The sequence below is a fragment of the Coturnix japonica genome, chromosome 6 (assembly GCF_054131305.1).
Source record: "Coturnix japonica strain WE chromosome 6, WE-NBRP24, whole genome shotgun sequence".
Taxonomy (NCBI): domain Eukaryota; kingdom Metazoa; phylum Chordata; class Aves; order Galliformes; family Phasianidae; genus Coturnix; species Coturnix japonica.
Window position 1 is genome coordinate 508,720 of NC_140668.1, and position 21,937 is coordinate 530,656.

General features: G+C 46.0%; 6 non-coding genes across 6 annotated transcripts; 4 read left to right on the forward strand and 2 right to left on the reverse strand.

Annotated features, from left to right (window-relative positions):
- Positions 1–454: 454 nt before the first annotated feature.
- Positions 455–526, forward strand: TRNAE-CUC (transfer RNA glutamic acid (anticodon CUC)). Its single transcript has one exon. It is a non-coding gene; the product is annotated as a tRNA-Glu (tRNA).
- A 3,345-nt stretch (positions 527–3,871) lies between these two features.
- Positions 3,872–3,945, reverse strand: TRNAT-AGU (transfer RNA threonine (anticodon AGU)). Its single transcript has one exon. It is a non-coding gene; the product is annotated as a tRNA-Thr (tRNA).
- Positions 3,946–6,823: 2,878 nt separating this feature from the next.
- TRNAS-GCU (transfer RNA serine (anticodon GCU)) lies at positions 6,824–6,905 on the forward strand. Its single transcript has one exon. It is a non-coding gene; the product is annotated as a tRNA-Ser (tRNA).
- Positions 6,906–15,060: 8,155 nt separating this feature from the next.
- TRNAN-GUU (transfer RNA asparagine (anticodon GUU)) lies at positions 15,061–15,133 on the forward strand. Its single transcript has one exon. It is a non-coding gene; the product is annotated as a tRNA-Asn (tRNA).
- Positions 15,134–16,350: 1,217 nt separating this feature from the next.
- On the reverse strand, positions 16,351–16,421 carry TRNAG-GCC (transfer RNA glycine (anticodon GCC)). Its single transcript has one exon. It is a non-coding gene; the product is annotated as a tRNA-Gly (tRNA).
- A 1,274-nt stretch (positions 16,422–17,695) lies between these two features.
- On the forward strand, positions 17,696–17,768 carry TRNAK-UUU (transfer RNA lysine (anticodon UUU)). Its single transcript has one exon. It is a non-coding gene; the product is annotated as a tRNA-Lys (tRNA).
- Positions 17,769–21,937: the final 4,169 nt, after the last annotated feature.

Here is a 21,937-nt window from a genome sequence, read left to right on the forward strand (position 1 = left end):
TGCCTGCAAAGCGCGCCTTCTCTCTCAGCCAATCCCCGCGCTCCTTTCACACCCAGGGGGCGGGTCTATCCATCTGGACCCCGCCCCCTTTGAATTGGGGGCTCTCAGCCAATGAGATTCACCGTATGAATCTGACCTCTTATTCTCCACCAATGGGGTTGTGGGAGACATCAGGTTGGAAGGGAGGAGAGCTCGGCCAATCAGAGTCGCCGTATGATTCTGATGTTTCATCTCCACCAATGGGGTTGTGGGAAACATAATGGTGGTTAGGGAGGAGCGCTCAGCCAATCAGATCCGCCGTATGATTCTGACGCCTCATCTCCACCAATGGGGTTGTGGGAGACATACGGTTGGGAGGGAGGAGGGCTCAGCCAATCAGATCCGCCGTATGATTCTGACGTCTGATCTCCACCAATGGGGTCGTGGGATACATCAGGTGCCCCGTTAGCACGGCTCCCTGGTGGTCTAGTGGTTAGGATTCGGCGCTCTCACCGCCGCGGCCCGGGTTCGATTCCCGGTCAGGGAAGTTCATTTTTTTTGGCCTTTTTTGACCGATTTTGAGCCATTTCTTGCCTTTTTTAAAGTCATTTGGGTCCTTTTTGCTGTCTTTTTTTATTGTTTTTTTTTTAGCCTTCTGGTTTTTTCCCGATTTGGTCCGTTTTCTCCCCCATTTTCTCAGTTGAAATGAGCCCCAAAAACAGCCGAAATTGCCCCAAAAAGAGCCGAAATTGCCCCCAAAAGACCTAAAATGAGCACCAAAAAACCCAAAAAAGCCCGAAATGAGCCCAAAAAGAGCCAAAATGACCCCAAAAACACCGGAATTTACCCCAAAAAGACTCGAAATGAGCCCCAAAAGAGCCGAAATGACCCCAAAAAGACCCAAAATGACCCCAAAACCACCCGAATTTACCTCAAAAAGACTCGAATTGACCCCAAAACCACCCGAATTTACCCCAAAAACGACCCCAAAAAGATCCAGAATGACCCCAAAAAGACCCGAAATGAGTCCAAAAAGACCCCAAAAATAGCCAAAATGAGCCAAAAAAGAGCCAAAATGACCCAAAATGACCCAGAAAAGACCCCAGAAAGACCCAAAATGACCCAAAAATACCCCAAAAAGACCCAAAATGACCCCCAAACCACCCGAATTTACCCCAAAAACGACCCTAAAAAGATCCAGAATGACCCCAAAAAGACCCGATATGAGTCCAAAAAGACCCCAAAAATAGCCAAAATGAGCCCAAAAAGACCCGAAATGAGCCAAAAAAAACCCGGAATTTACCCCAAAAAGACTCGAATTGACCCCAAAACCACCCTAATTTACCCCCAAAACACCCCTTAAGGACCCCCAAAAAGACTCAAAATGACCCCAAAAAACCGAATTTACCCCAAAAACCCCCAAAACCACCCGAATTTACCGCAAAAACGACCCTAAAAAGATCCAGAATGACCCCAAAAAGACCCGAAATGAGCCCAAAAAGACCCCAAAAATAGCCAAAATGAGTCAAAAAAGAGCCAAAATGACCCCAAAACCACCGGAATTTACCCCAAAATGACCTCAAAAACACTGAAAATTACCTCAAAAAGACCCAAACTGACCCCAAAAAGACCCAAAATGACCCAAAAAATCCCGAATTGACCCCCAAAACAGCTAAAATGACCCAAAATGACCCCAAAAAAAGCCTAAATGAGCCCAAAAAGAAACGATTTTACCCCCAAAAACAGCTGAAATTTCCCCCAAAACAGCCAAAATGACTCGAATTTACCCCCAAAAGACCCCAAAAACACCGGAATTTACACTAAAATTACCCCAAGAAGACCCAAAATTACCCGAATTTACCCCCAAAACACCCCAAAGAGACGCGAATTAACCCCAAAAAGACCCGAATTTACACCAAAAACACCCCAAAAAGACCCCAAAACCACCGGAATTTACTCCAAAATGACCCCAAAAACACTTGAATTGACCCCAAAAAGACCCGAACTGACCCAAAATGACCCAAAATGACCCCAAAAAGAGCCGAAATGAGCCCCAAAGATCCGAATTTACCCCAAAAACACCCCAAAAAGAGCCGAAATGACCCCAAAAACACTCGAATTGACCCCAAAAAGACCCAAAATGACCCCAAAAAGTCCCGAATTGAGCCCCAAAACAGCCAAAATGACCCAAAATGACCCCCAAAACAGCCAAAATGAGCCCAAAAAGAGCCGAATTTACCCCCAAAGACCCGAAATGAGCCCAAAAACACCCAAAAAAGCCCGAAATGAGCCCAAAAAGAGCCAAAATGACCCCAAAAACACCGGAATTTACCCCAAATAGACTCGAAATGAGCCCCAAAAGAGCCGAAATGACCCCCAAAAGACTCGAATTTATCCCAAAATGACCCCCAAAACACCGGAATTTACCCCCAAAAGACCCAAAATGAGCCCAAAACCACCGGAATTTGCCCCAAAAACACCCCTTAAAGACCCCAAAAAGACTCCAAATGACCCCCAAAAAACCGAATTTACCCCAAAAACCCCCAAAACCACCCGAATTTACCCCAAAAACGACCCCAAAATGATCAAGAATGACACCAAAAAGACCCGAAATGAGTCCAAAAAGACCCCAAAAATAGCCAAAATGACCCTAAAAGACCCAAAATGATCCAAAAATGACCCCAAAAATGGCCAAAATGACCTGAAAAAGACCCAAAATGACCCAAAATGACCCCAAAAAAGCCGAATTTACCCCAAAAAACGACCCCAAAAAGACCCGATTTGCCCCCAAAAAGACCCGAAATGAGCCCCAAAAGACCCCAAAAATAGCCAAAATGACCCAAAAATACCCCAAAAATGGCCAAAATGACCCAAAAAAGACCCCAAAAATGGCCAAAATGACCTCAAAAAGACCCAAAATGACCCCAAAACAACCGAATTTACCCCCAAAAAACCCCTTAAAGACCCCAAAAGACCCCAAAAAATCCCAAAACACCACAATTTACCTTAAAACGACCCCAAAAACACCCTAAAAACACCGGAATTTACCCCCAAAACAGCCGAAATGAGCCCAAAAACACCCCAAAAAGACCCAAAATGACCCCAAAAACAGCTGAATTTACCCCAAAAACAGCCGAAATGACGCCAAAAACAACCGAATTTACCCCAAAAACGACCCCAAAAAGATCCAGAAGGACCCCAAAACACCCCAAAAATACCCCAAAATGACCCAAAAAAGACCCAAAAATGGCCAAAAAGACCCAAAATGACCCAAAAAAGACCCAAAATCACACCAAAAATACCGAATTTTCCCCAAAAAACGACCCCAAAAAGATCCAGAATGAAACCAAAAAGACCCGAAATGAGCCCCAAAAGACCCCAAAAATAGCCAAAATGAGCCAAAAATACCCCAAAAAGACCCAAAATGACCCAAAAAAGACCCCAAAAATGGCCAAAATGACCTGAAAAAGACCCAAAATGACCCAAAATGACCCCAAAAAAGCCGAATTTTCCCCAAAAGCGACCCCAAAAAGATCCAGAATGACCCCAAAAAGACCCGAAATGAGCCCAAAAAGACCCCAAAAATAGCCAAAATGACCCCAAAATACCCCAAAAAGACCCAAAATGACCCAAAAAGACCCAAAAAATGGCCAAAATGACCCAAAAATACCCCAAAAAGACCCAAAATGATCCCAAAAAAGCCGAATTTTCCCCAAAAAACGACCCCAAAAAGATCCAGAATGACCCCAAAAAGACCCCCAAAATAGCCAAAATGACCCAAAAAGACCCCAAAAATGGCCAAAATGACCCAAAATGACCCCAAAACAACCGAATTTACCCCAAAAAACGACCCCAAAAAGACCCGATTTGCCCCCAAAATCCTCCGCCCTTGAGGCACCGCTGGGATTCGAACCCAGGATCTCCTGTTTACTAGACAGGCGCTTTAACCAACTAAGCCACGGCGCCGCCCGCGCTGCGACGCCGCCTCCGCTGTTATCTCCTATGGGGACTACGTGAGGACGACGGTTCGAATCCCCGGTGGGGAGACTGCGAAAACGGCCCGAAAACAGCTGAAATGAGCCCAAAATAGACCCGAATTGACCCCCAAAACACCCCAAAAATAGTCGAAATGAGCCCAAAAATAGCCGAAATGAGCCCAAAAATAGCCGAATTGACCCCAAAAACACCCCAAAAATAGCCGAAATGAGCCCAAAAAGAGCCGAATTGACCCCAAAAACACCCCAAAAATAGTCGAAATGAGCCCAAAAATAGCCGAAATGAGCCCAAAAAGAGCCGAATTGACCCCAAAAACACCCCAAAAATAGTCGAAATGAGCCCAAAAATAGCCGAAATGAGCCCAAAAAGAGCCGAATTGACCCCAAAAACACCCCAAAAATAGTCGAAATGAGCCCAAAAATAGCCGAATTGACCCCAAAAAACACCACCTAAATAGCCGAAATGAGCCCCAAAACAGCTGAAATGACCTGAAAAAGACCCAAATTTACCCCAAAATGAGCCCAAAAAGAGCCGAAATGAGCCCAAAAACACCGGAATTGACCCCCAAAAAGACCCGAATTTACCCCAAAAAGACCCGAATTTACCCCAAAAAGGCCCGAAATGAGGCCAAAAACAGCCGAATTTACCCCAAAAATACCCCTTAAAGACCCAAAAGACCCAAAATGACCGCAAAAACACAGGAATTGACCCCCAAAAGACCCGAATTTACCCCAAAAACACCCCAAAAAGACCCGAAATGAGTCCCAAAAGAGCTAAAATGTCCCCCAAAACAGCCGAATTTACCCCCAAAACAACCAAAATGACCCCCAAAACACCGGAATTGACCCCAAAAAGAGCCGAAATGAGCCCTAAAAAGACCGAATTTACCCCAAAAAGGCCCAAAAAGACCCTAAAAAGTCCCGAATTTACCCCAAAAAGAGCCGAATTTACCCTAAAAACACCCAAAATGAGCCAAAAAACAGCGGAATTGACCCCAAAAATACCCGAATTTACCCCAAAAAGACCCTAAAAAGTCCCAAATTTACCCCAAAAAGAGCCGAATTTACCCCCAAAACACCCCCAAAACAGTCGAAATGAGCCCAAAAAGACCCGAAATTACCCCCAAAAGACCCTAAAAAGACCCTAAAAAGTCCCGAATTTACCCCAAAAAGGCCCCAAAAGACCCTAAAAAGACCCAAATTTACCCCAAAAGAGCCGAATTTACCCTAAAAACACCCAAAATGAGCCAAAAAAACCCGAAATGAGCCCAAAAACACCCGAATTGACCCCAAAATACCAAAAAGACCCCAAAAAAACCGAAATTGACCCCCAAAATACCCGAATTTACCCCAAAAAGAACCAAAATGGCCCCAAAAAGACCCAAAATGGCCCCAAAAGACACAAGATGACCCAAAAAGACCCGAATTTACCCCAAAAACACCCCAGAAAGACCCAAAATGAGCCCAAAAAACACCTGAATTTACCCCAAAAAGACCCGAATTTACCCCAAAAAGGCCCAAAAAGACCCTAAAAAGTCCCGAATTTACCCCAAAAACAGCCGAATTTACCCTAAAAACACCCTAAAAACACCCAAAATGAGCCAAAAAACCCCGAAATGAGCCCAAAAACACCCGAATTGACCCCAAAATACCAAAAAGACCCCAAAAAGTCCCGAATTTACCCAAAAAAGAGCCGAATTTACCCTAAAAACACCCTAAAAACAGTCGAAATGAGCCCAAAAAGACCCAAAAGGACCCCAAAAAGACCGGAATTTACCCCAAAAAAGACCCGAAATGAGCCCCAAAACCCCCGAATTTACCCCAAAAAGACCCAAAAAGACCCTAAAAAGACCCGAATTTACCCCAAAAACACCCCAAAAAGACCCGAAATGAGCCCAAAAAACACCCGAATTTACCCCAAAAAGACCCCAAAACCAGCCGAAATGAGCCCAAAAAGACCCGAATTTACCCCAAAATGACCCTAAAAAGACCCGAATTTACCCCAAAATGACCCTAAAAAGACCCGAATTTACCCCAAAATGACCCCAAAAAGAGCCGAATTTACCCCAAAAACACCCTAAAAACACCCAAAATGAGCCAAAAAACCCCAAAAAGACCCTAAAAACACCGGAATTGACCCCAAAATACCAAAAAGACCCCAAAAAAACCGAATTGACCCCAAAAACACCCGAATTTACCCCAAAAAGACACGAATTTACCCCAAAAAGACCCAAAATGGCCCCAAAAGACCCCAAAACCAGCCAAAATGAGCCCAAAAAGACCCAAAACGACCCCAAAAAGACCGGAATTGACCCCAAAAAGACCCAAAATGGCCCCAAAAAGACCCAAAATGACCCAAAAAGACCCGAATTTACCCCAAAATGACCCAAAAACACCGAAATTGACCCCAAAAAGACCCGAATTGACCCCAAAATACGAATCAAACCCGACCAATCAGAACACCCCGCGCCTCATGAATATTCACGAGCTCATTTGCATGCCGTCAATCAGAAATCAGACTCACGCCACAAGCCCCGCCCCCTGCCTTCACCCTCAGACGCTCATTGGCTCAGCCCGCAACGTAGCCCCGCCCCCTTCCCTTTCCCCATCTCTCATTGGCTCACCGCATCTCTTCGCCCCGCCCCTTCCCTTCCTCGCCCTCTCATTGGCTCAACTATACCCATTAGCCCCTCCCCCTCCTCACCCCCCGCAGCTCATTGGTTCACATCAACCCCTCACCCCGCCCCCTTCCCCCATCCTCGCTCTCTGATTGGCCCATTTCCCCTTAGCCCCACCCCCTGGATGCTGTGGCAGCCTATGGCGTGCGGCGTTTCATGGCGCCGGCAGCAGACGAGGTGGCCGAGTGGTTAAGGCGATGGACTGCTAATCCATTGTGCTCTGCACGCGTGGGTTCGAATCCCATCCTCGTCGGCTCCGAAACCTTTAATTTCCTCTCCCTATTTTTGCCCCATTTCCCCCTTTTTCACCCCAATTTCCCCCTCCCTTTTCCTCTTTCCCATCAGGTTCCGAACCTTTTCCTTTTCGCTTCCGATTTTTGCCCAATTTCCCACTTTTTCACCCCAATTTCCTCCTCTTTTTATATTTTTGCCCAATTTCCCCCTTTTTCACCCCAAATTTCCCCCTTTTTACCTCAATTTCCTCCAAATTTCCCCATTTTTTGCCCAATTTCCCCCTTTTTTACCCCAATTTTCCCCTTTTTCACCCCAATTTCCTCCTCTTTTTCTATTTTTGCCCAATTTCCCCCTTTTTCACCCCAAATTTCCCCATTTTCACCCCAATTTCCTCCCCCTTTTCCTCTTTTCCTATTTTTGCCCATTTTCTCAATTTTTTACCCCAAATTTCCCCCTTTTTCACCCCAATTTTCCCCCTTTTTTACCCCAAATTTCCCCATTTTTACCCCAATTTCCTCCCCCTTTTCCTTTCCCTATTTTTGCCCAATTTCCCCCTTTTTCACCCCAAATTTCCCCCTTTTTTACCTCAATTTCCACCAAATTTCCCCATTTTAGCCCAATTTCTCCCTTTTTTACCCCCAATTTCCCCCTTTTTCACCCCAAATTTCCCCCATTTTACCCCAATTTCCTCCCCCTATTTTTGCCCAATTTCCCCCTTTTTTACCCCAATTTCCCCCCTCTCTTTTCCTCTTTCCCATCAGGTTCCGAACCTTTTCCTTTTCGCTTCTGATTTTTGCCCAATTTACCCCTTTTTCACCCCAAATTTCCCCCCTTTTTCCCTCAATTTCCTCCAAATTTCCCCATTTTTGCCCAATTTCCCCCTTTTTCACCCCAAATTTCCTCCTTTTTAACCTCAATTTCCTCCAAATTTCCCCATTTTAACCCAATTTCCCCCTTTTTTACCCCAAATTTCCCCCTTTTTCACCCCAATTTACCCCCATTTTCCTCTCCCTATTTTTGCCCAATTTCCCCCTTTTCCACCCCAAATTTTCCCCTTTTTTACCCCAAATTCCCCCTTTTCAACCCCAATTTCTTCCCCCTTTTCCTCTCCCTATTTTTGCCCAATTTCCCCCTTTTTCACCCCAAATTTTCCCCTTTTTTACCCCAAATTCCCCCTTTTTCACCCCAATTTCTTCTCCCTTTTCCTCTCCCTATTTTTGCCCAATTTCCCCCTTTTTTACCCCAAATTTCCCCCTCCCTTTTCCTCTTTCCCATCAGGTTCCGAACCTTTTCCTTTTCGCTTCTGATTTTTGCCCTATTTCCCCGTTTTTTACCCCAATTTCCTCCTTTTTCTATTTTTGCCCAATTTCCCCCTTTTTCACCCCAAATTTCCCCCTTTTTCACCCCAAATTTCCCCCTTTTTTACCTCAATTTCCTCCAAATTTCCCCATTTTAGCCCAATTTCCCCCTTTTTTACCCCAAACTTCCCCCTTTTTTACCCCAATTTTCCCTTTTTTCACCCCAATTTCCTCCCCATTTTCCTCTTTCCCTATTTTTGCCCAATTTCCCCCTTTTTCACCCCAAATTTCCCCCTTTTTTACCTCAATTTCCTCCAAATTTCCCCATTTTCGTCCAATTTCCTCCTCTTTTTCACCCCCAACTTCCTCCTTTTTTACCCCAATTTCCCCGTTTTTCACCCCAATTTCCTCCCCCTTTTCCTCTCCCTATTTTTGCCCAATTTCCCCCTTTTCCACCCCAAATTTTCCCCTTTTTTACCCCAAATTCCCCCTTTTCAACCCCAATTTCTTCCCCCCTTTCCTCTCCCTATTTTTGCCCGATTTCCCCCTTTTTCACCCCAAATTTCCCCCTCCCTTTTCCTCTTTCCCATCAGGTTCCGAACCTTTTCCTTTTCGCTTCCGATTTTTGCCCAATTTCCCCCTTTTTCACCCCAAATTTCCCCTTTTTTACCTCAATTTCCTCCAAATTTCCCCATTTTAGCCCAATTTCCCCCCTTTTTACCCCAAATTTTTCCCTTTTTTACCCCAAATTCCCCCTTTTAAACCCCAATTTCTTCCCCCTTTTCCTCTCCCTATTTTTGCCCGATTTCCCCCTTTTTCACCCCAATTTCCCCCTCTCTTTTCCTCTTTCCCATCAGGTTCTGAACCTTTTCCTTTTCGCTTCCGATTTTTGCCCTATTTCCCCGTTTTTCACCCCAATTTCCTCCTCTTTTTCTATTTTTGCCCAATTTCCCCCTTTTTCACCCCAAATTTCCCCATTTTTTACCTCAATTTCCTCCAAATTTCCCCATTTTAGCCCAATTTCCCCCTTTTTCACCCCAAACTTCCCCCTTTTTTACCCCAATTTTCCCTTTTTTCACCCCAATTTCCTCCCCCGTTTCCTCTCCCTATTTTTGCCCAATTTCCCCCTTTTTCACCCCAAATTTCCCACATTTTACCCCAATTTCTTCCTCTTTTTCTATTTTTGCCCAATTTCCCCCTTTTTCACCCCAAATTTCCTCCTTTTCCACCGAAATTAACCCTTTTTTACCCCAAATTTCCCCATTTTTACCCCAATTTCATCCCCCTTTTCCTCTCCCTATTTTTGCCCAATTTCCCCCCTTTTTACCCCAAATTTCCCCCTTTTTACCCCAATTTCCTCTCCCTATTTTTGCCCAATTTCCCCCTTTTTCACCCCAAATTTCCCCCTTTTTTACCTCAATTTCCTCCAAATTTCCCCATTTTTGCCCAATTTCCCCCTTTTTTACCCCAAATTTCCCCCTTTTCCACCCCAATTTCCCCCCCTTTTCCTCTCCCTATTTTTGCCCAATTTCCTTCTTTTTTACCCCAAATTTCCCCCTTTTCCACACCAAATATCCCCTTTTTACCTCAATTTCATCCCCCTTTACCCCATTTTTGCCCAATTTCCCCCCTTTTCACCCCAAATTTCCCCCATTTTACCCCAATTTCCTCCTCCTATTTTTGTCCAATTTCCCCCTTTTTCACCCCAAATTTCCCCCTCCCTTTTCTTCTTTCCCATCAGGCTCCAAACTTTTTCCTTTTTGCTTCTGATTTTTGCCCAATTTCCCACTTTTTCACCCCAATTTCCTCCCCCTTTTCCTCTCCCTATTTTTGCCCAATTTCCCCATTTTTTATCCCAAATTTCCCCCTTTATCAGCCCAAATTTCCCCCTTTTTTACCACAATTTCCTCCAAATTTCCCCATTTTAGCCCAATTTCCCCCTTTTTTACCCCAAATTTCCCCCTTTTCCACACCAAATATCCCCTTTTTACCTCAATTTCATCCCCCTTTACCCCATTTTAGCCCAATTTCCCCCTTTTTTACCCCAAATTTCCCTTTTTTCACCCCAATTTCCTCCCCCATTTCCTCTCCCTATTTTTGCCCAATTTCCCCCTTTTTTACCCCAAATTCCCCCTCCCTTTTCTTCTTTCCCATGAGGTTCCGAACCTTTACTTTTCGCTTCCGATTTTTGCCCAATTTCCCCCTTTTTTACCTCAATTTCCGCCAAATTTCCCCATTTTAGCCCAATTTCCCCCTTTTTTACCCCAAATTTCCTCCTTTTCCACCGAAATTAACCCTTTTTTACCCCAAATTTCCCCATTTTTACCCCAATTCCGTCCCCATTTTCCTCTCCCTATTTTTGCCCAATTTCCCAGTTTTTAACCCCAAATTTCCCTTTTTTCACCCCAATTTCCTCCCTCTTTTCCTCTTTCCCTATTTTTTGCCCTATTTCCCCCATTTTAACCCCAATTTTCCCCCTTTTTCACCCGATTTCCTCGTTTTCCCCTCAATTTCCTTCCCCTTTTCCTCTCCCTATTTTTGCCCAATTTCCCCCTTTTTCACCCCATTTTCCTCCCCCATTCCCATCCCTCAACCCCTCAACCTCATCGAGCTCCGAACCTTTTCCTTTTCGCTTCCGATTTTTGCCCGATTTCCCCCTTTTTCACCCCAAATTTCCCCCTTTTTAACCTCAATTTTCTCCAAATTTCCCCATTTTAGCCCAATTTCCCCCTTTTTTACCCCAAACTTCACCCTTTTTCTCCCCAATTTCCTCCTCTTTTTCTATTTTTGCCCAATTTCCCCCTTTTTCATCCCAAATTTCCTCCTTTTCCACCAAAATTAACCCTTTTTTACCCCAAATTTCCCCATTTTTACCCCAATTTCATCCCCCTTCTCCTCTTTCCATGTTTTTGCCCAATTTCCCCCTTTTTCACCCCAAATTTCCCCCATTTTCACCCCAATTTCCTCCCCCTTTTCCTCTTTCCCGATTTTTGCCCAATTTCCTCCTTTTTCACCCCAAATTTCCTCGTTTTCCCCCCAATTTCCTCCCATTTTCCTCTCCCTATTTTTGCCCAATTTTCCCCTTTTTCACCCCAAACTTCACCCTTTTTTACCCCAATTTCCCCCTTTTTCAACCCCAATTTCCTCCCCCTTTTCCTCTCCCTATTTTTGCCCAATTTCCCCCTTTTTTACCCCAAATTTCCCCCTTTTTTACCTCAATTTCCTCCAAATTTCCCCATTTTTGCCCAATTTCCCCCTTTTTTACCCCAAACTTCCCCCTTCTTTTACCCCAATTTCCCCGTTTTTCACCCCAATTTCCTCCCCCTTTTCCTCTCCCTATTTTTGCCCGATTTCCCCCTTTTTCACCCCAAATTTCCCCCTCCCTTTTCTTCTTTCCCATCAGTTTCCGAACCGTTTCCTTTTTGCTTCCGATTTTTGCCCAATTTCCCCCTTTTTCACCCCAATTTCCCCCCCTTTTCCTCTCCCTATTTTTGCCCAATTTTCCCCTTTTTTACCCCAAATTTTTTCCTTTTTCACCCCAAATTTCCCACTTTTCACCCCAATTTCCTCCCCCTTTTCCTCTTTCCCTATTTTTTGCCCTATTTCCCCCATTTTAACCTCAAATTTCCCCCTTTTTCACCCCAATTTTACCCACGATGGACCCTTCCCCCCCCCCCCCCCCCATGACGTCACTCCTCCCCCTTCTGACGTCACACCCCCATCCCACATCCGGGTAACACCCCCCCCCCCCCCATGACGTCATCCCACATCCGGGTATCTCCTCCCATTCATTTCAATGGGGCTCCAGCTCCTCCCATTGGTTTCAATGGGGCTCCAGCTCCTCCCATTCATTTCAATGGGGCTCCAGCTCCTCCCATTGGTTTCAATGGGGATCCAGCTCCTCCCATTGGTTTCAATGGGGATCCAGCTCCTCCCATTGGTTTCAATGGGGCTCCAGCTCCTCCCATTGGTTTCAATGGGGATCCAGCTCCTCCCATTGGTTTCAATGGGGATCCAGCTCCTCCCATTGGTTTCAATGGGGATCCAGCTCCTCCCATTGGTTTCAATGGGGATCCAGCCTCCTCCCATTCATTTCAATGGGGATCCAGATCCTCCCATTCATTTCTATGGGGCTCCAGCCTCCTCCCATTCATTTCAATGGGGATCCAGCTCCTCCCATTCATTTCAATGGGGATCCAGCTCCTCCCATTGGTTTCAATGGGGATCCAGCTCCTCCCATTGGTTTCAATGGGGATCCAGCTCCTCCCATTCATTTCAATGGGGATCCAGCTCCTCCCATTATTTTCAATGGGGATCCAGCTCCTCCCATTGGTTTCAATGGGGATCCAGCTCCTCCCATTAGTTTCAATGGGGATCCAGCTCCTCCCATTCATTTCAATGGGGATCCAGCTCCTCCCATTGGTTTCAATGGGGATCCAGCTCCTCCCATTGGTTTCAATGGGGATCCAGCTCCTCCCATTGGTTTCAATGGGGATCCAGCCTCCTCCCATTGATTTCAATGGGGATCCAGATCCTCCCATTCATTTCTATGGGGCTCCAGCCTCCTCCCATTCATTTCAATGGGGATCCAGCTCCTCCCATTCATTTCAATGGGGATCCAGCTCCTCCCATTGGTTTCAATGGGGATCCAGCTCCTCCCATTGGTTTCAATGGGGATCCAGCTCCTCCCATTCATTTCAATGGGGATCCAGCTCCTCCCATTATTTTCAATGGGGATCCAGCTCCTCCCATTGGTTTCAATGGGGATCCAGCTCCTCCCATTAGTTTCAATGGGGATCCAGCTCCTCCCATTCATTTCAATGGGGATCCAGCTCCTCCCATTGGTTTCAATGGGGATCCAGCTCCTCCCATTCATTTCAATGGGGATCCAGCTCCTCCCATTCGTTTCAATGGGGATCCAGCTCCTCCCATTCATTTCAATGGGGATCCAGCTCCTCCCATTCATTTCAATGGGGATCCAGCCTCCTCCCATTCATTTCAATGGGGATCCAGCTCCTCCCATTGGTTTCAATGGGGCTCCAGCTCCTCCCATTCATTTCAATGGGGATCCAGCTCCTCCCATTCATTTCAATGGGGATCCAGCTCCTCCCATTGGTTTCAATGGGGATCCAGCCTCCTCCCATTGGTTTCAATGGGGATCCAGCTCCTCCCATTGGTTTCAATGGGGATCCAGCTCCTCCCATTGGTTTCAATGGGGATCCAGCTCCTCCCATTCATTTCAATGGGGATCCAGCCTCCTCCCATTCATTTCAATGGGGATCCAGCTCCTCCCATTGGTTTCAATGGGGCTCCAGCTCCTCCCATTGGTTTCAATGGGGATCCAGCTCCTCCCATTCATTTCAATGGGGATCCAGCCTCCTCCCATTCCTTTCAATGGGGCTCCAGCTCCTCCCATTGGTTTCAATGGGGATCCAGCTCCTCCCATTGGTTTCAATGGGGATCCAGCTCCTCCCATTCATTTCAATGGGGATCCAGCTCCTCCCATTGGTTTCAATGGGGATCCAGCCTCCTCCCATTGGTTTCAATGGGGATCCAGCTCCTCCCATTGGTTTCAATGGGGATCCAGCTCCTCCCATTCATTTCAATGGGGATCCAGCTCCTCCCATTCATTTCAATGGGGATCCAGCTCCTCCCATTGATTTCAATGGGGATCCAGCTCCTCCCATTGGTTTCAATGGGGATCCAGCTCCTCCCATTCATTTCAATGGGGATCCAGCTCCTCCCATTCATTTCAATGGAGATCCAGCCCCCTCCCATTGGTTTCAATGGGGATCCAGCTCCTCCCATTGGTTTCAATGGGGCTCCAGCTCCTCCCATTCATTTCAATGGGGCTCCAGCTCCTCCCATTGGTTTCAATGGGGCTCCAGCTTCTCCCATTGGTTTCAATGGGGATCCAGCTCCTCCCATTGGTTTCAATGGGGATCCAGCTCCCCCCATTGGTTTCAATGGGGATCCAGCTCCTCCCATTGGTTTCAATGGGGATCCAGCTCCTCCCATTAGTTTCAATGGGGATCCAGCTCCTCCCATTCATTTCAATGGGGATCCAGCTCCTCCCATTGGTTTCAATGGGGATCCAGCTCCTCCCATTGGTTTCAATGGGGATCCAGCTCCTCCCATTGGTTTCAATGGGGATCCAGCTCCTCCCATTGGTTTCAATGGGGATCCAGCTCCTCCCATTGGTTTCAATGGGGATCCAGCCTCCTCCCATTGGTTTCAATGGGGATCCAGCTCCTCCCATTGGTTTCAATGGGGCTCCAGCTCCTCCCATTCATTTCAATGGGGATCCAGCTCCTCCCATTGGTTTCAATGGGGATCCAGCTCCTCCCATTGGTTTCAATGGGGATCCAGCTCCTCCCATTGGTTTCTATGGGGATCCAGCTCCTCCCATTGGTTTCAATGGGGATCCAGCCTCCTCCCATTCATTTCAATGGGGATCCAGCTCCTCCCATTGGTTTCAATGGGGATCCAGCTCCTCCCATTCATTTCAATGGGGCTCCAGCTCCTCCCATTCATTTCAATGGGGCTCCAGCTCCTCCCATTCATTTCAATGGGGATCCAGCCTCCTCCCATTGCTTTCAATGGGGATCCAGCTCCTCCCATTCATTTCAATGGGGATCCAGCTCCTCCCATTGGTTTCAATGGGGATCCAGCTCCTCCCATTGGTTTCTATGGGGCTCCAGCTCCTCCCATTGGTTTCTATGGGGCTCCAGCTCCTCCCATTCATTTCAATGGGGATCCAGCTCCTCCCATTGGTTTCAATGGGGATCCAGCCTCCTCCCATTGGTTTCTATGGGGATCCAGCTCCTCCCATTGGTTTCAATGGGGATCCAGCTCCTCCCATTGGTTTCAATGGGCGTCTCTGTGGCGCAATGGGCAGCGCGCTCGGCTGTTAACCGAAAGGTCGGTGGTTCGAGCCCACCCAGGGACGGTTCCATCCAACCTCTTGATTTTAACCATTTTTGGCCTTTTTCACCCAAAACCTCGTCGGGTTTAATTAAGCCTTTAATTAAGGCTTATTAATTAAGCTCCATCCATTAAAGTCCATTCATTAAGGCTCATTAATTAAGGTCCATTCATTAAGGTCCATTAATTAAGGCTCACCCATTAAGATCCATTCACTAAGGCTCATTAATTAAGTCTCATTAATTAAAACTCATTAATTAAGTCTCATTAATTAAGGCTCATTAATTAAGCTCCTTCCATTAAGCTCCATTAATTAAGGCTCATTAATTAAGGTCCATTCATTAAGGCCCACTCATTAAGGCTCATTAATTAAGCTCCATTAATTAAGGTCCATCCATTAAGATCCATTAATTAAGGCTCATTAAGGCTCATTAATTAAGCTCCATCCATTAAGGTCCACTCATTAAGGCTCATTAATTAACGTCTATTAATTAAGGCTCATTAATTAAGGCTCATTCATTAAGGCTCATTAATTAAGCTCCATCCATTAAGGTATATTCATTAAGGCTCACTAATTAAGGCTCATTAATTAAGCTCTATTCATTAAGGTCCATTAATTAAGGCTCATTCATTAAGGCTCATTAATTAAGGCTCATTAATTAAGCTCCATTCATTAAGGTATATTCATTAAGGCTCACTAATTAAGGCTCATTAATTAAGCTCTATTCATTAAGGTCCATTAATTAAGGCTCATTAAGGCTCATCCATTAAGGTCCATTAATTAAGGCCCATTAATTAAGGCTCACCCATTAAGGTCCACTCATTAAGGCCCATTAATTAATGCTCATTAATTAAAACTCATTAATTAAGGCTCATTAATTAAGGTCCATTAATTAAGGCTCATTCATTAAGATCCACTCATTAAGGCCCACTCATTAAGGTTAACCCACTAAGGTCCATTAATTAAGGCTCACCCATTAAGGTCCATTCATTAAGGCTCATTAATTAAAACTCATTAATTAAAACTCATTAATTAAGCTCCATTCATTAATGTATATTCATTAAGGTCCACTCATTAAGTCTCATTAATTAAGGCTCATTCATTAAGGTTAACCCACTAAGGTCCACTAATTAAGGCTCACCCATTAAGGTCCACTCATTAAGGCTCATTAATCAAGGCTCATTAATTAAAACTCATTAATTAAGCTCCATTAATTAACGTAAGATAAAAGCAACGCGACCTGCATTGGCCGGGAATCGAACCCGGGCCTCCCGCGTGGCAGGCGAGAATTCTACCACTGAACCACCAATGCGGCTCATAGGGCCCCATTCAATCCCTGTCTATCCCCTTCTGATTGGCTGCGCAAACCGAGGTGGGCGGGGCGAAGCGCGGATCCGCGCTTCTGATTGGCTGCCCGTTTTCTTCCCTTTTCAACCCTATATATCCACTATATACCCCCTATATCCCCCCATATCCCCCTATATCCCCCTATATAACCCCTATATCCCCCCATATCCCCCCTATATCCCCCTATATCTGCCCCATATCCCCCCTATATCCCCCATATCCCCCCTATATCCCCCTATATACCCTCTATATCCCCCCATACCCCTATTTGCCCCCATATCCCCCCATATTTTCCCCATATCCCCCCATATCCCTTTATATCCCCCCATATCCCCCCTATATCCCCTTATAACACCCCATATCCCCCTATATCCCCCCATATCCCTCCATATCTCTCCTATATCCTCCCCATATCCCCCTATATCCCCCCATACCCCCCCCTGTCCCCCTATATCTGCCCCATATCCCCCCATATTCCCCCCTATATCCCCCCATATCCCTTTATATCCCCCCATATCCCCCTATATCCCCTTATAACACCCTATATCCCCCCATATCCCCCTATAAACCCCCTATATCCCCCCATATCCCCCCATTCCCCCCCATTTCCCCCCTAAATCCCCCCCATAAGCCCCCCATATCCCCCCTATATCCCCCCATTTCCCCCTATATCCCCCTTATATCCCCCCATATCCCCCCTATATCCCCTTATATCCCCCCATATCCCCCCATATCCCCCCATATCCCCCCTATTCTCCCAGCGCCGCGCTCTGATTGGCCGCAAGGCGAGCCAGCCTCCTTCCCATTGGTCCGCTGGGCAGCGGGAGGCGGGACTTCTGTCCGCTCCTTGGGTATATAAGGACGCTCCGCCCACAGCTCCATTCAGTGGGCGGGCGGGCGGGGCGTTGGGCGGAGCCCCTCGCGTCTCATTTTAACGCAGCTTCCGCTAAAAAGGCCCATTTATCCCTTTGAAAACACCCCAAAACCCCTCAAAATCGGTTAAAAATCCCTCATTCCATCCCCCAACTCGATCCCAGCCGCTTTTGATTCGGGTTTCTAACCCATAACCCATCAACGGCGCTTCAAAACCACATATAGGAGGCGATAAAACCCAATAAAACACCATAAATAATAAAAACTTGAAAAAACGGGATTAAAAAAGCCCTAAAACCGGTCGATTTTAACCCAAAAAAGCGCCTATAAGGTCGTGAATAGCGGCCCCCATTGGAATGAATGGGAGCCCGGATAGCTCAGTCGGTAGAGCATCAGACTTTTAATCTGAGGGTCCAGGGTTCAAGTCCCTGTTCGGGCGGAAGTGGAACCTTTTGGTTCGGCCCCCCCTATGTTTTATATTGAACCCCTATAGAAACCCTATAGAACCCCCTATAGAACCCCATAGCTGCCCTATATCTGCCCCATAACCCCCTATAACCCCCTATATACCCCCTATACACCTATATAACCCCCTATATACACTTATATCCCCCCATATACCCCTATATAACCCCTATATAACCCTATATACCCCTATATACCCCTATATTTCCCTATATACCCCCATATCTGCCCTATATCTACCCTATATCTGCCCCATAACCCCCTATAACCCCCTATATCCCCCCTATACCTCTATATAACCCCATATATACACTTATATCCCCCCATATACCCCTATATAACCCCTATATAACCCTATATCCCCCTATATACCCCTATATAACCCCTATATTTCCCTATATACCCCCATATCTGCCCTATATCTGCCCTATATCTGCCCCATAACCCCCTATAACCCCCTATATACCCCAATAGACCCCCTATATCCGCCCTATATGCCACTATATAACCCTATATCCCCCCTATAACCCCTTATATCCTCCCTATATACACCCTATATACACCCTATATCCTCTATATCCCCCTATATAACCCTATATATGCCCTATATCCCCCTATATACCCCCTATATCTCCCCCTATAACCCCCTATATCCCCCATATCCCCCCATATCTGCCCCATAACCCCCTATATACTCCCCATATCCCCTCTATATCCCCCCTATGTCACTATATAACCCCTATATAGCCCCTATATCCCCCTATATCCCCCTATATAAACCTATATAACCCTATATCTGCCCCATAACCCCCTATATACCCCTATATACCCCTATATAACCCCTATATAACCCCCTATATAACCCTATATCCCTCCTATATACCCTTATATAACCCCTATATCCCCCTATATCCCTATATAACCCCCTATATACACTTATATCCCCCCATATACCCCTATATACCCCTATATAACCACTATATACCCCTATATACCCCTATATAACCCTATATACCCCTATATAACCCCCTATATAACCCTAAATCCCTCCTATATACCCCTATATAACCCCTATATCCCCCCTATATCCCCCTATATAACCCCTATATAACCCCCCATATGCCCCTATATCTGCCCCATATCTGCCCCATAACCCCCTATAACCCCCTATATCCCTCCTATACCCCTATATAACCCCCTATATACACTTATATCCCCCCATATACCCCTATATACCACTATATAACCTCTATATCCCCCTATATCCCCCTATATCCCCCTATATAACCCTATATAACCCCTATATACCCCTATATAACCCCCTATATAACCCTAAATCCCTCCTATATACCCCTATATAACCCCTATATCCCCCCTATATCCCCCTATATCCCTCCTATACCCCTATATAACCCCCTATATAACCCTATATCCCTCCTATATACCCTTATATAACCCCTATATCCCCCTATATCCCTATATAAACCCCTATATACACTTATATCCCCCATATACCCCTATATACCCCTATATAACCCCTATATTTCCCTATATACCCCCATATCTGCCCTATATCTGCCCTATATCTGCCCCATAACCCCCTATAACCCCCTATATCCCCCCTATACCTCTATATAACCCCATATATACACATATATCCCTCCATATCCCCCCATATACCCCTATATACCCCCATATACCCCTATATAACCCCCTATATAACCTCTATATCCCCCTATATAACCCCCCATAGCTGCCCTATATCTACCCTATATCTGCCCCATAACCCCCTATATCCCTCCTATACCCCTATATAACCCCCTATATACATTTATATCCCCCCATATACCCCTATATACCCCTATATAAACACCTATATCCCCCTATAGAGCCCTATATAACCCCCTATATAACCGCTTTATCCCCCTATATACGCCTATATAACCCCCCATATGCCCCTATATCTGCCCCATATCTGCCCCATAACCCCCTATAACCCCCTATATACCCCCTATACCTCTATATAACCCCCTATATACACTTATATCCCCCCATATACCCCTATATACCCCTATATAACCCCTATATAACCCCTATATTTCCCTATATACCCCCATATCTGCCCTATATCTACCCTATATCTGCCCCATAACCCCCTATATCCCTCCTATACCCCTATATAACCCCCTATATACACTTATATCCCCCATATACCCCTATATAACCCCCTATATAACCTCTATATCCCCCTATATAACCCTATATCTGCCCTATATCTACCCTATATCTGCCCTATAACCCCCTATATACTCCCTATACCCCTATATAACCCCCTATATACACTTATATCCCCCCATATACCCCTTTATACCCCTATATAACCCCTATATTTCCCTATATACCCCCATAGCTGCCCTATATCTACCCTATATCTGCCCCATAACCCCCTATAACCCCCTATATACTCCCTATACCCCTATATAACCCCCTATATACACTTATATCCCCCCATATACCCCTATATAACCCCCTATATAACCTCTATATCCCCCTATATAACCCTATATAACCCTATATCTGCCCTATATCTACCCTATATCTGCCCCATAACCCCCTATATACCCCTATATACCCCTATATAACCCCTATATAACCCCCTATATAATCCTATATCCCTCCTATATACCCTTATATAACCCCTATATCCCCCTATATCCCTATATAACCCCCTATATACACTTATATCCCCCCATATCCCCCTATATACCCCTATATAACCCCTATATTGCCCTATATACCCCCATATCTGCCCTATATCTACCCTATATCTGCCCCATAGCCCCCTATAACCCCCTATATACCCCAACAGACCCCCTATATCCGCCCTATATGCCACTATATAACCCTATATCCCCCCTATAACCCCTTATATCCTCCCTATATACGCCCTATATACCCCTATATCCTCTATATCCCCCTATATAACCCTATATATGCCCTATATCCCCCTATATCCCCCTATATACCCCCTATATCTCCCCCTATAACCCCCTATATCCCCCATATCCCCCCATATCTGCCCCATAACCCCCTATATACTCCCCATATCCCCTCTATATCCCCCCTATGTCACTATATACCCCTATATAGCCCCTATATCCCCCTATATAAACCTATATAAACCTATATAACCCTATATCTGCCCCATAACCCCCTATATACCCCTATATACCCCTATATAACCCCTATATAACCCCCTATATAACCCTATATCCCTCCTATATACCCTTATATAACCCCTATATCCCCTTATATCCCTCCTATACCCCTATATAACCCCCTATATACACTTATATCCCCCCATATACCCCTATATACCCCTATATACCCCTATATAACCCCTATATAACCCCCTATATAACCCTATATCCCCCCATATCCCCCCATATCCCCCTATATCCCCCCATATCCCCCTATATCCCCCCATATCCCCCATATCCCCCTATATCCCCCCATATCCCCCATATCCCCCCATATCCCCCCATATCCCCCTATATCCCCCCCATATCCCCCCATATCCCCCCTATATCCCCTCCATATCCCCCTATATTCCCCCCATATCCCCCCATATCCCCCCTATATCCCCCCATATCCCCCATATCCCCCCATATCCCCCCATATCCCTCCATATCCCCCCTATATCCCCCCATATCCCCCCATATCCCCCTATATCCCCCCATATCCCCCCATATCCCCCCATATCCCCCCATATCCCCCCATATCCCCCCATATCCCCCTATATCCCCCCATATCCCCCTATATCCCCCCGTATCCCCCAATATCCCCCCATATCCCCCCATATCCCCCCATATCCCCCCTATATCCCCCTATATCCCCCCATATCCCCCCATATCCCCCCTATATCCCCCCTATATCCCCCCATATCCCCCCATATCCCCCCTATATCCCCCCATATCCCTCCATATCCCCCCTATATCCCCCCATATCCCCCCATATCCGCCCCATATCCCCCCTATATCCCCCTATATCCCCCCATATCCCCCCATATCCCCCCTATATCCCCCCTATATCCCCCCTATATCCCCCTATATCCCCCCATATCCCCCTATATCCCCCCCATAT